General features: G+C 53.6%; 1 protein-coding gene across 2 annotated transcripts in view; it reads right to left on the reverse strand.

The window, feature by feature from the left end:
* KLHL29 (kelch like family member 29) overlaps positions 1–14879 on the reverse strand; it is a 387365-nt gene that overhangs the window by 196539 nt on the left and 175947 nt on the right. The window lies entirely within an intron of this gene.

Genomic DNA, 14879 nt, shown 5'->3' on the forward strand with positions numbered 1-14879 from the left:
CTTATCTCTGAAGGCCCTACTTCTCCCACCTCCTCCGAGCCTCACTCTCTCTCACTGCCACCGAGTCGACTCATAGCGACCCTATAGGACAAAGAGAACTGCCCCTGGGGGATTCTGAGACTGAGCTCTCTCCCGAAGTAGAAAGTCCCATGTTTCTCCCTTGGAAAGGTGCGTGGTTTTGAACCACTGACCTTGCGGATCGCAGCCCAATGCATACCCACTGCGCCACGAGGCTCCTCCCGTGCCTCACAGCCAGCCTTAAACTGCAGCCAGGGCCCTGGACCTACAGAGAGCTCCTTTGCTTCCAACTCACAGCCCTTCTGTGAGGTCGACCTTCCCCGAATGACAAACTGTGAATTGCCTCCAGAGTCCGACCCCTCTGACCACCTTCTTCACGGCCACTCTGGTCTGAGCCACCGCCACCTCCCGCCTGGATTTCTGTCCTGAGCTCGTCATCCTCGCTCTGGCCCTCCCTGCATTCAGCGCATTCTCCATCCATTCTCCATCTGTCAAGAGCTGCGGCGAAGCTCCACGCTTAACATCATCGCATCTGCCATTCTGCTCAAAGCCCGAAAGGCCTCCCCTCTCACTCTGAGGAAAGGCTAACCCCCTTACCAGGCCCACCAGGCCCAGTTCCCCATCTAGGTTCATTGTCCCCTTCCCGACTTGCTCTGAGCACAACGACGCCCGGAAGCTCCTTCAGAACCGGAGGCAGTGTCCCCACGCAGGTCTTTACATGTACCGTGGCCCACCTTCCCCAGCTGTACATGTGACCGGTGACCTTCCTTCCTGCCAGTTCCTTCTCAGAGGTCACCTTGCCAGGGAGGCCTTCTCTGGCCATCCTATTTTAAAATGGTGATCCCTTTCTTTGCTTTTAAAGTTCTGACTCCCTTCAAGGAGACGATATCTTTTGCTTCGCTTGGGTCTCTGTTTGCTCCATACCAGAATGCTATTTCTATAAAAGTTAAACACCCAACCAAGTCAAACAAGACCAGATGCCATCAAGTGGACTTCGGCTCCTGGTAAGCCCAGGTTACCTACATGCCAGGGTAGTTGTGCCCATAGGGTTTTTGGTAGCCGATTAAAACACAAAACAAAAACCAAAAAACATCAACAGGCTTTCTAAGGGGCCTCCACGTGGACACCTACTTTCAACCTTTCGGTTCGACGCTAAGTGTGGTAAAAGCATCTGTCTTCCTGAAGGGCTCTTCTGCACAGGACTATCCTTGTTAGACGCTGCTGACTTTGTTCCGACTCACAGTGACCCCATGTAGGAAACAGAAACTCAGCCTGGTCCATTGTTGCAGGAGCCACGGTGCCAATCTAGCTCACCGAGCGTCTTCCTTTTCTTCATTGATCCTCTGCTTTCCCAAGCACGGTGTCCTTCTCCAGGGTCTGGTCTCTCTTAACGACAGGTCCAAAGTAAGTGAGATGGAGTCACAGTTTCAAGGAGCATTCAGGCTGGACTTCAGTCAAAACTGATGTCTTAGTTCTGGCAGGCTATGGTGTATTTCAGATTCGTGGCCAACACCGTATTTCAAGGGCATCGATCCTTCAGCTTTCTTGTTCATGGTGCAGCCTCTGAACGTGTATCAGGTGATGGAAAACACTGTGGCTGGGGTCAGGTGTGTACCTTACTTCTCAAAGCGACGGCTTTGCTAGTTAACTCTTTCAAGGGGTCCTGTGCGGCAGATTTGCCCAATGCAATAGGTTATTTGACTTCTTGAACGCTGTGTCTGTGGGCTTTGAGTGAAGAACAAATAAAATCCTTGGTAACGTCAATATTTCCCCCATTTATCATAATGTTGCTTATTGTTCGAGTTGTGAGGAATTTTGTTCACTTTCTGTGGAGGTATAATTTATGCCGAAATCTTTGATATCCATCAGCAACTGCTTCCACTCTTCCTTTTCAGCAAGTAGAGTCGTGTCCTCTCCACAGTGTGGGTTGTTAACAGATTCTCCTTCGGGCCCGACGCCATGCTCTTTCTTGGATTTCGTGCTCGGTGTACAGACTGAGTAAGTCTGGTTGAAGGACACGACCATCTTGTTCTGGTTGAATAGCTGGCTCTTGTTCCATAGACAGGTTCTCCACGAGCATAAATAAATGTTGTGGAATATTCCCATTCTTCTCAAGGTTATGTGCAGGATGTTACGGCCCACACGGTCGAATGCTTTCGCACAGTCAATCAAACACCAGTCAACAACCTTTCAGTATTCTCCTTCATTCCGCCCAGACCCACCTGACATCAGCACTGACATCCCTCCCTCCATAGCATCTCTGGATCCGGCTTGAATTTCTAGCAGTTCCCTGCGGAAGCACTGCTGCCTTCACGTTGGCATGCTCTTCCCACAGGTTTACTCGTGCGTGTTATTAACTAGGTTGCCCCAGAAGGTCCTCATTCTGTTGGGCCGTCTTTTTCGGAGGGCGCACACCTATGGATCTCTTCAAGGAGGTTGGCTAGGGGGCGTCTTCCACGTTTCTTGGCGCAGACACGTGAGTGCTGCAATCGTATGTGGAAGCAATTCCATGGACATTCCATACCTTCCTGGAGCCTTGGTTTTTCCCAACTGCCCCCAGTGCAGCTCGACTTCTTCCTTCAAATCTACCGGGTCCTTAATCATCTGAGAGTTCCTGAAACGGCTGCACATTAACCAGTTCTTTTCGGTACAGTGACGCGGAGCACCTCCTCCGCTTTCTGTTACTGCTTTCAGCCAAGTTCAATGTGGGGCCTACAGAAGCCGTCAGCGCTGCCGCTCGAGGTCTGGCCTTTTCTCTCTGTTCTTTCACCTTAAAAACAAGACACCCCCCGCCCCCTCCAAGTATTTTCTTTCCTTTTGGTCTTCTAACCCAAAGACCTTCCCAATTTCATGGTCATGCTTCCATTTGTCTTCTCAAGCGGCCCTTGAAACAGTTGGTCAGCCCTTGCATTTCTTCCTCGCACATCCAAGAGCAAGTTTTAGAAGTCCTTTCTGACATCCGTGCTGGTCTTTCCTGCCTTTTTGATGATCATGTATGCTTTCTCTAGGTCTGAGGTCCCCCCGCAAGTCACATGGTCTTGGATAATTCGTGTTCGTAGATGCTATGCAGTCTCTTCTTGCGATGCTCTCTGCAAGTCTCTTGGGGACTTGCTTTAATTTTTGTCAGCTTCCACTTGAACTTACATACACGCAAGCAAATGCTGGTTTGGCTGCAGTCAACTCCTGGCCTTGTGTTGATTGAGTATTGAGTTCTCGATCCTCTCTTCCCACAGATAGAGTCAAAGTGATCTACACGGTGACAGTGATTTAGAACGACTGACTGAGCCCACGTAGCAGCCCCCACGAAGCGACGGTTTTGCCAGCTATCTCCATTTTCCAGATGAGCAAACTGAGGCTTAGAAAGGCTAAGTCGCCAGACTAAATTCCCCCTGTTAAAAAGGTCAGGAGCCAGCGAGTGTCCGCATGGATGGCAGTCTCGCTCCTGATCCCACGCTCTCATCAAGCCCTGCTGCTTCTCCGGGGGCTCGTTCTGTTCCCTATGGCCTCTTGGCTCAGATGAATGAATGAATGAATGAATGAATGAAAGGCATGGCCCCACATCTGTGTGCTTCTTGTGTTCACCTTCTCTCCCCACAGCCGGAGAGATGCTGGAAGGAGTGCCATTTTCCCCTCCTACCTCGCCTCACCCTTCAGACTCGCCATATCTGGTAAAGGCAGATACCCATCAAGCCCTATTAAATTCCTGGATTTTCCCCAAACCTCAAAATGACTGTTTTTACCCATGGCCACTGGGGAGGGGCAGCTCAAGCAGGTTGGGCAAAACCTCTCTCTCTTAGCGTTGTGGTCCTGACCCTGGCTCCTGGGAGAGCCCTGGGGAGTCCACCCCGGGGAGTGGGACTGGTAGGGGGGAGCTGGATGGGCTCAGGCAGCCGCAGGCATCCTCTTCAGCGCACTCGGAGGGAGCAGCCAGCTCTCCCCCAGGAAGGCGCACATCCTCCCTGCAATTCCTCGGAGGCGAATTCCTCATGCAGCCATTTATTAAAACACAGCTACTCCCAGGGAGGCCTTTCGGCGGCGGTGGAAATACCAAATAGCTTTGAAGCACCACCCGTCCCAGAAAGCAATGAAGCAGGCTGCTAGGCACTATCTGACTTTTAATCTGCTTGCTCTTTCCCCCATCTGGAAGGTCTAATGAAATGTTACACTGCGAGGAAACAAGGCAATAAGGAGCTTCAGAGGTGAGGGGCACAGATTTAATTTCTTGCCATGGTCTGCTATTTGCATAAACCTCAAGGGAGTAACGGGTCGGGGAAAGGGAAGAAAAATAACTATCTCTGTGTGTCTAGCGGGGTCACAGTCGGCTTGAGGACTGGCGAAATTCTCCATTCCACCCTGGCCAGCAGCCCGTGGGGCAGCTTTGCTCCTGCATGCCATCCTGGGCCCTCCTCTCTCCGGGGTGGGGGGCGGGCACAGCTGGTAGCTCTTGCCAGCCCCAACCTGTTCTCACCAGAGTGTGCAGAATGTGAGTGGGACATCTGGGCCCCTCCAGGTCTGTACGCTCATGCATCTGCTTGCTAACCCAAAGGCTGATGGTTTGAACCCACCAGCGGTTCCATGAGAGAGGCGAGCCCTTCTGTTCTGGGAACGATGGACCGCCTTGAGGACCTATGGAGTGGCTCTACTCTGTCCTACGGGGTCGTGATGAGCCAGAGTTGACTCAGTGTCAACGCATTTGGTTTGGGGTGAGATCTGCCTGCTCTGGGTCACTAGGAGTTTGGACCGGCTCCACAGCGATGGGTTTGGTTTGGCTTTGAGGTCTGTGTAGGGTTGGCAGTGCCTTCTCTTAGGGGTTGGATTGTATCCCAACAAAAGATCCGTGGGTGTCTTCACCCTGGGGCTGTATCCTGTACATGGGACTCTGAAAACAGCGTCCCTGGAGATGTGGTCCCATAGGCCACACTGGAGTGGGGTGGAGCCTAATCCTTTATGACCGCCGTTCGTACAGAAGGGGAGGAAGACACAGAGAGGCAGAGACAGGGCCAATGACCACGTGGCAATGAAGGCAGAGGCAGCTGCAAGCCAAGGGGTGCCAGGGATGACTGGAGAAAGGCACGGAACCTGGCAGGCCTGACCCTCTCGTCTGTGGGCGTGTCCCGAGTGTCCCACCCCAGAGGCAGTCAGGTCTTTGGAGACTGAACTCCTGCCTTTAAACGCCTGGCTCATTTTGGGTCCTGAAAACACACACACACACACACACACACACACACACACACACACACACACACACACATGCGCGTGCACACGAAGATTAGTGAGGGCTCAAAGGAGGAGACTAAACAACCAGAACAGAAACACGATTGTCTCCCAAACTCCAAAAGACTATTTTGAACAAGAGAGTAAAGGGCTGGAAATGAAAACAAAATAAAAACAACAACAGGACACCAGCATCTCACCGGCAGCCTTTCAACTCACTCCCGCTGCCTCCCCAGGCCGCCAGGAGGAGGCCGATGAGGACAAGGCCCACACCACAGCCTCTCCCGGGAGAGCTAATGACGTCCCAGGATTAATTCTTCAGTTTACCTGACAGCTACAGCAGCCGCGCGACCACCGCCACTGCCAGAAACAAGAGCTCTTGGATGGGAGAGACTCCTACTGCTTTCCGGGATGCGGACTTTGGGCCCAAATCCACAAAGCCTCTTGCACACGATGAAGGCATCAGCCTGCTGCTGTCTGCCGGGAGCACCAAAAATGCATTCTTTTTTGGCTTGGCCTTTTTTTTTTTTTAAACCACGTTTTCCATTCTAAGGGGCTTGAGTCCCTCTGGTGAGCCTGCTGTGGTGCTGTGTGTGGGGCTAGGAATCCAGGGACCCCCAGCATCAGGCTGCCCTGGCTGGTCAGCTCCTGTCCTGCTCAGAGCGGCTGCCAAGCGCGTACCACCACGTCAGGGGTGGGGAGCGCTGGCTGAGAGGAATTCTGCTGTCTAACGGAACTGGACCGATCCCTGGGAAGGTCTTAGACCAGAAGATGGTAAGCAGTGCCTCTGCTGAGCTCTCGGGTTCCGCTGAGTTCTGGGACTTGGGCCTCTCTTCTGGTCTTCCCCACAGCACCCCACATCATCGAGCTGACTAAGTATATACTCATCCATCCATCCATCTATCCTCTCCATCCATTCACCATCTACTGATCCACTCGGCCATCCACGATGTGCTGACTATTTATCAGGCATCAATCTGGAAATCTTGGGAGAAGGATGGCCAGCAACCCAATATGCTCCCCCCATATCTCCCTCTGTTCTCAAATGTGTGTGGGGTGAAAGGTGGGAGGAGAGTAGGGAGTGAATCATGAGGAGGAGGACATTTTTCAAATTTTAAGACACTCACGGCCAGACTATCCCTTTGCCGCACGCCTGCTTTCTCCTCCTAGTCTTGGGGTCACGTTACCATCTTGCATTCTTTTCTGTTTAATAACAATAGCTCAAGATTCCAGTGCCAGACACCTAAACAACAGCAAGGCTGAGGTCTAGACCGAAACCTGCCCAAGGTCATGCAGCTCCCAGGTAGCTGCTCTAGGAGTCAAACCCGACCGGCACCTCTTACCACTGTCCCACTTTCCTCCCAGTCTTCCTCTTGCTAACACAGCAGCCCCATCAGGTGACTGGTCACGTGTGCGGTTCAGGAAGTCGAGGGCCATCCAGGGTGCCCAACTGGGGGAGATGGCACCAGGAGCCCGTCTCCTGCCTCTGCAGAAGCCCAGCCACCAGCACTCCCTGCTGTTTGTCCCGAGGTACCAGTGGCTAACCACCAGCGCCCCATCACTGCCACTATCGGCGAAGCCCTGACTCCAGGTGTCTTAGAACTGCAAAGAGTGACAGCCTCAGAAACACACAGGGGCAGCTCTACCCTGCCCTACAGCGCTGCTATGAGCCATTGGCAAGCTGACAGTCAGGTTTGTGTGTGTGTAGACACCTCGCCGGGCCTTCAAATGATTGCTGACACACGGAGAAAGGAAGAGCAGTTCAAACTCGAGTTCTGTGGTGGCCTCTGTTGTCTGTCTGATCTCCATTGCTCCTTCATCTAGTAATAGACTCTTTTTCCCTACCTAAGACATGCTTGGGTGCTGTGACCCACCCACCACTGGGTGCGCATGGATCCCAGACCAAGAAAATGAGCATGTTTTCTCCCCTGGGCCATGATGACCAATTCAGGGTTCATGGCCCCCAATTGCTCTGACTCCCTGAGAGCCATCCCATGAATGTAGCCAGCAGGTCTCCCCTCTCTTTGGGCTCACGAACAGTAAGCATGACATTAGCAGAAACTGCGCCTGGCTGTTTCCCCAATCACGGCGAGGACGCAGCCTGCGGCGGGGAGAATGAAGCTGGCCACAGAGGAAGCAGAGAGGAGAGACGGACAAGAATGCTGATGATCTTACATGGACTCCTGGATCCAGCCGAGGCCAAGGCTGCTGAGATTTTCAGTGAGAGGAGGGAGCACATTTTCATTTCCCTTAGGAGGTTTCGGGTGGGCTCCTGTCTACCATCACCCAGAGGGATCTCATAAACTCTCAATTATGTACACAGTAAGTTCAAGACGAGGACTGGGATGGAGAGAAATGTCTCTGTGAGTCTCTGGACCGTAGAGAAGATTCTGAAAGGAGAGAGAGATGCGCAAGATGAAAAAGGTAGTATGCCACCGTGCGGTCGGCTGGCACTTGCTGGAACCAGGGGAAGGTTCTCGACTACCCAGCGGGGCAGCCACTCGCTATGGGTTGCAACTGACTTGATGGCAATGGGTTTTTGTTCTGGTTTGCGCTTTGTTTACTCACATGTGGCTTTGGAGCCCTTGAAAATTTTAGTGCTGCCCTATTTATTTAGTTTTCTTGACATGTAGTTATTTTTTTGGTCCTGTAAAAAAAAATTTTCCCTCCTAGTAGTAAATATCTTGGTCATAAAACATTTGTAATTTCAATATTCTTCCACACACACTTCAGTCCCATTAATTTACAGGATGCTGTTCAGCCACCACCCCTGTATTCATCCACCAATTTCCTCATAAAACACATTTTTCAAACTTTCTTTCATTTTCATTAGTTTAATAAACTGCACGGCTGCCCGGGACAGTGCAGGTGTGGACCAAGGCTCCCCAGGGACTAGGAGGCAGAGGGTGGAAAACTGGAAACAGGGTGACCAGCGAGAGACAGGTCAATAGCCCAGCTGAGGACTGGCGAGGTGTTCACCGTGGCAGAAGGGATGGGAGGGGCCTGAAACAAGCCGACTCTCAGCAGTGGACAAGACGACAGCCCTTCACTGGAATGGGGGACGCCGGAACGTGATGAGGTTCGAAGAGGAGGTGGGAAGTGTTGCTTGGGACGTACAACATTGGCTGTTGTTGCGTCTCAGGATGAAGGCTATTTAGCAAGGAAGGGTGAACGGAAAGCACGCGATGTTGGCATCCTCACGGTTGAGGGGAAAGTGGTTGAAGCGGGAAAAGTACTTGTCCAGCAAGAAGAGGACGAGGACCTAGAGCCGGACAAGCACGAGGCTGGGAGGGGAGACAGGGAGCTGAGATGTGTGACGGGGCCACGAGGCGGTACACCATCGAGTGCCGCATCAACCATGACGCTAGGACTATCAGGGAAGGTCTCTTTCCTCTGACCTTCAGACACGCTGTGAGATAAATGGAACTTCTAAGCACGGAGGAGGTGAAGAACATTTGCCGAATTAAAGATTCTGAGATATCTAAAACTTTCTGAAATCTGCCGTCTGCTTCTCAACACGATGAAGAGGACTTAATGTCATAGAGATGTCTCACACACACACACACACACACACACACGAACTCACACACACCAAAAACCAAACCTACTGATGTCACGTCCACTGTGATTCCGATGGACCTGGAAGACTCCCCCGCGAGGGTTTCCAAGGCACTAATCTTTCTGGATGTGGACGGTCTCATCTTTCTCCCATGGAGCATCTGCTGGCTTCTAACCACCCACCCTTTAGTTAGCAATGGAGCGCCTCACCCCTGCACCACCAACGGTCCTTAAGAGAGGCCATAGTAGGGCTGTGAAGCAACAACGGCCTCACGATCCAAGGGGGCATGGAGGACCCAGTGTTTCTGCCATAACTGGCCCCAGGCTGGTGGGCCTTCTAGGTTTGTACATTGGATTTTAGAGGTGATCCAAATCAGAACTACAGAACACGATCATTGATCTCACATGCAAGTAAAACTGTGCTGAAGATCATTCAGCAATGGTTGCGGCAGGCGTGGGCGGGGAGCTGCCAGAGATTCGGGATGAATTCACAAGAGGACATGGGACAAGGGATACCAATGCTGATGCCGGATGGATCTTGGCTCAAAATAGAGGATATCTGAAAGATGCTTACTTGTGTTTCATTGACTATACTGTGTGGATCACAACAAACTAAGGATACTCTTGAGAAGAATGGGCATTCCAGAACACTCCATTGTGCTCCGTACCTGGATCAAGAGGCAGCTGCGCAAACAGGATGAGGGGACAGTGCATGGCTTAAAATCAAAAGGTGTGCGACAGGGTTGTATCCTTTCCCCATACTTGTTCAATCTGTCTGCTGAGCAGGTCATCAGAGAAGCTGCATTCTATCAAGAAGACTGTGGCATCCGGATCGGAGGACGGCTCATGGACAGTCTGTGATATGCAGAGGACACGGCCGTGTTTACTGAAAGTGAGGAACGCTTGCTTGGAACTTCTGGTATGGACGATGACTCCCTGTAAAGAAACCTAAATCCTCACAACCGGATCAATAGGTAACACCACGATAAATGGAGCAAACCCAGAAGTAGTCAAGTATTTCACCTTGCTGGGGTCCCCGACCCATGCCCACGGAAGCAGCGGTCAATGGCGCAGTGCAGCAGGCCAGCCTGCTGCACAGACCTCTTTACTGAGCCACTGATATGGTCCATCTATCAGTGGCTCAGTTGTCCTGTCTTCACACAATGTCAGGGCAGACACGGCTCAGGAGCACGAGTCAAGCCACAGCCCAGACAATGAGAGTGACACATTCCACACAGTGTCTCTCCACACACTTGAGCACAGTGGCCTCGCCCATGCGACAAGGCCATGGGCACACCTCAGTGTCCAGAGGGCTCGTTACAGCCAGATCTAGGCACCCATGGGTCCATGGGTCACAGGGAGTCTGGGATCGAGGTCTCAAGGGGCGGAGAAAGGGTGGTAGGGAACCTCCTGGCTAGGTGGTTTAGGCTTTTTAGACATCTTGGTTCAACCAACATCAAACAAGGCTGGAGCCAAGCGGCTCTGGAGGAAATTAGGAACTTCAGCTTTGCACAAAACCATCTGGCCCCCACGCAGCTGACTTCATACTTTGGTGTGTCTCAGAGTGGGGTCTGTGGACCGACAGCTTTGGAATCCTCGGGAGCTGGTGGGAAATGCAGGCCCAACACAGCCCTCTGACTCAGAATCTGCACCCGCAGCTCAGCAGGTGACTCGGGCGCTCCTGGAAGCCCAGCAAACCCTGCCTTGTGCAGAAGGGCCTCAGCTGATACGCTCACAGGACTCCGTAGCTGGGTCTCAGGGGATACCTGCAACCCAGTCCTCCTGCTGCCACTGACTGGTGGTGTGAGTTTGGAAAGCATTCTCCTTTTCTGCCTCTGTTAGCTCAGTCGTTTGTTGTGATGTGGTATCTTACACACCGCTGTGACACTGGACGCTGTGCCGTGCGTGGGCATTTCCAAGATGGTGTTTGGTGACTGGGTTTCAGCAGAGCTTCCAGACCAAGACAGAGTTGGATAAAGGCCTGGAGAGCGACTTCAGAAGGCCTGCTGGCAAACGCCCTGCCGAGCACACCTGAACCCTGTCCCCGGTGGCGCCCGCCGGAAGATGCGCCAACCAAGCCGATGGTCACAGAGGTTGAATGGGGCCAGACCACACTGTGCTCCACAGTCTGTCGTGCTCAGCATAAGTGAGAGCCGATGGACAGTACCCCACAGCAACAGTTGTGGGGTTCATATTCATGGGCTCAGTCGAGCTCTGTGGGCACTCAGACCTGGCAGGGTAGCTGTCCTAGATGGCCCCAAGCCACCTTCTCTTCAGGGGCACGTCACAACGGGAGTTGGAAACACTACCTGCTGCCAGGAGGTTACTGTCTGAGTCCTGACACGGCCTGGACACATTCCAATGCCTCAAGTATCCCCAAGTATTAAACCAAGAACCCAGGCCACCCCTCCTTGATTAGAGATATTCGCAGTCTCTCTTCAACAGTCAGCTTTCGTGTGTGTGTGTGTGTGTGTGTGTGTGTGTGTGAGAAGTCAAGCTCCAAATGCCCCAAATCTCAGCCAAGAGCGGGGCCAAACCCTGTCTCCACTCACGGGGGGGCCCATGCGCCCTTCCTCCCTGTGCCACTGTAATCCAGACCCCGCCAACACACGAAGCCTGGGCAGCTCACGTGGCACTGGGCATGAGGCGGAGAGACAGGATGCCCTCCGCCTGACCCTCTGCCCATGTGACCGGTTAACTGTGTCACAAGCAGCTTGATGGTCCATGGGGCGATCTGCAGCTCACACCCGCCCGAGATGTTACTTTCTCAAGGGCTTCCCTGATGAGCAGGAGGCTGGTTGGGAACCCGTCCCCCACTCCCCGAGGCCACAGAGTGTCCAGGGAGGAGCCCGGGAAAGGTCACTTAGGGTGAGGTGGCGGATGGCAGCATCCACCTGCAGAACTGCCCAGGCTCAGAAGGCACTGAGAGAGGACCATGCATGAATGCAAATGTGGGCATGGGAGCCAAACGCAAGACAGTGAGACTGAGTGGTGGGCTGGGGCAGGGGCTGGGGGCTGGGGAGGCAGCGTGCACAGTGGGACCGCAGTGGACAGGGACAGGGCAGACGAGGGGACAGCAGGCAGGTGCCCTGCAGCCCTTTGCGGCGAGAAGGGCGGCGGAGGGGGGGATGCTGCGGTGGTGTATTTCACCTTGTCATCAGGTGTGAATAGGAACTAGACATCTGTCCAGAATGTCACTCTCCTTCCTTTACAGAGTGCGTGGTGGACTGACTTGCAGCAGACTCGGAGCACACTGTATACCGTCTTTCCCCATGAATCAGAGTTAGCCGCTCGGGTCCCCCTTGAGCCCAGTCTTTGAGTGGATTCCGATTTGTGCCGCCTCGCACGCGTCAGATTACTACCGTGTACTGTGGGGTTTTCTGTGGCTGGCTTCTCAGAAGGACATAAGCCGCTAAAGGTCTGTCTTCGAAGGCACCTCTGGGTGAACTTGAGCCTCCAACCTTTCAGAGCAGGGGAGGGCACTCACCCTGGTACACCTGGGTCCCCTGTCCTCCCAAAGCCTTTGGCAGAACACACCTATTCCTGGAGACATGGCAGGATGCAACATCCCGGCTTCTGAAAACACAGAGGTTGCCATTTCCCGTACAGATCGTGGCTTTGAGAGAGCAGCCTCTCTTTTGTGGGCGCCCAGTGTCCCCTCAGGTCCGAGACAGTGACCGGTGGAGCGTGAAGTCCTTTGGCACACAATCTAATTCGGTCTCGGGGGCCACACAGTGGGCTGCTGCTTCTTCCACACCCTTCACAGCTCATCTCTGCCGGCACCTGCATGTCACTCCCAAGACGGCCCAAGAACCAATCCACTCAGACAGCATGCTCCCGTTTCGGTGGCGGGAAGCCCCTGGGGTCTCGAGGGGAAGACCGCCCCAGTGATTATGCTGGGAGTTTCCAGACCTAGATAGTCGGCTTCATCCCCGCGGTTGTCAGGTAGAGGCTGGATGATGCCTGTGAGAGCCACCGTGAGACAATCCAGTTAAAGCCGGCCGGGTGTGACTGAGTGTACCCACCTCTGTGTCACTGGCGGGGCCTTCGCTCTCAGGAAGGGCCTGCGCTCAGGTTTGGAAAAGGACAGGTGGTCAGAGAGGACTTCTAGCTCCCTTACTTCTATTTCCAGAACCAGAGAGCCACCTGTCAGCCAACCTTACAGCTCACGGCCATTGGGTGGATTCTGACTCATAGTGACCCTGCAGGCCAGGCCAGAACTGGCCCCTGTGGGTTTCTGGGCTGTAACCCTCTTTATTGTGGTGGTTAGCTGCCATCAAGTGGGTGCTGACTCTGAGCGACCCCAAGCACAGCAGAACGAACCCCTGCCCGGTCCTGTGGCATCCTCAGGATTGCTTCCATGCCCGAGCCTGTCGGACATTCCCATGTGAGCAGACAGCCTGCTCTTTCTCCCAAAGAACATCCGGTGGTTTCTAACTGCTGACCTTTCAGTTAGCAGCCCAACCCATAACCATCTATGCCAACAGGGCTCCTGCCTCAGCCAGCCTCTGAGATCCGGGACATCTACAAATTGGGGGTCCACAGGCAGGCTCCGGCATGGATTTTACATGCATCCTAACCCGCTCTCCTTAAGTGAAGGAGTCCTTGAGGGGTGCAAACAGCGGATAGGCTTGCTCACTGCTAAAGGAAAGGCGGGAGGTTGGAAGAAAGGCCTGGCCGTCTGCTTCTGAGAAGTCAGCCATTGAAAACCCCGTGGGGCCCTGTTCCACTCCAGCACACACGTGGGCACTGCAGTGGGAATGGGCTGCAAGACAACCGGACTTGGGGTTTCTTTGATTATTTTTAATATCTCCACTAAGAAGTCTGGTGGTGTAGTGGTTACACGTTGGACCGCTAACCACAAAGTCAGCAGTTCGAAACCACCAGCAGCTCCACTGGAGAACGACGAGGTTTTCTACTCCTGTCAAGAGTTACAGTCTCCGAAACCCACAGGGGCAGTTCTACCCTGTCCTGGGTGGACGCTGTGCATTGGAATGGACTCAATGGCAGTGAGCTTGGTTTCAGTAAGCAGGGGGAGCCCTGGGGGCGTAGTGGGTTACGTGTTGGGCTGCTAACCGACAGGTCAGTGGTTTGGACCCCTCAGTTGCTGTGCAGGAGAAAGAGGAAGGTGTCTGCTGGAAGATTTAATCTCAGAAGCCCCAGAGGGGCACTGGACTCGGCCTAGAGGGCTGCTGCCCAGGGGAGCTGACTTGTTGGCAGTGGGTTTGGATTTTGGTCAGGACTGAACCGAGGCCCGGCGCAGGACTTAAAAGGTGACGCCATTCCGCATGCACGGAGGCTGCTCTGTCCCTTTTCTGCCCAGCACAATCCTGTGACATGCTGGCATTCGCTACACTTCTCTGTGCCACCTCCCACAGTGGACGGAGATTGGGAAGACAGGCCGGCGAAGGCCTCTCCTCCCAGCCCATCCGACCAGGCTGCTTAAACAAATAAAGAACATCAGCTAATTTCTGGAGCCTGGTTTTTAATACAGCAAATGCCGCTACGTGTACAGCATGATGCATTTGGATGGTGGACACACCATAGAGGCCATCTGCACCAGCGCAGGAAGTTGCTTCCCACAGGCTGCGTTTCCATGTCTTCTGCCTGCTGGGGGCCCAAGGCTGTGAGGTCTAGGATGCCCTCGGTGCCCCCCCACCCCCCACTAGAGCCTACAACCAACTTGTGGCATCTCAGCTGCACACAACAGTCCAAACCCATTCACTCCACGAACGTGCTGCCTCACGGACGCTGTGTCCTGCGGGGTGCTGGGTGCGGCCATGGCAGGGAAGGGGTGGGCAGGAGGCAAGAAACTTGAGTGTAGGTGGGGGCAGAAGGAGGCATGTAGGCTCCAACACAAGGCAGCCAGCCAATTGTGACCCTACATCCTGGCTCCTGCCCACACAGGGGCATGCGGCTAGCCCTTTGAGGGAAGCATGGATCTGAACGGAGGGCAAGCAAGCAAAATTTCCAGGTGGGAGGATGCAGGATGCCGACCAAACACCGGAACGTGTCATCCACTGAATGCTTACTGGGTGAGGAGCAGTCAGGAGGGGCAAGGGTTAAGCACACTGCTGCTAACAGAAAAC

Source organism: Tenrec ecaudatus, chromosome 8 (assembly GCF_050624435.1).
Source record: "Tenrec ecaudatus isolate mTenEca1 chromosome 8, mTenEca1.hap1, whole genome shotgun sequence".
Taxonomy (NCBI): domain Eukaryota; kingdom Metazoa; phylum Chordata; class Mammalia; order Afrosoricida; family Tenrecidae; genus Tenrec; species Tenrec ecaudatus.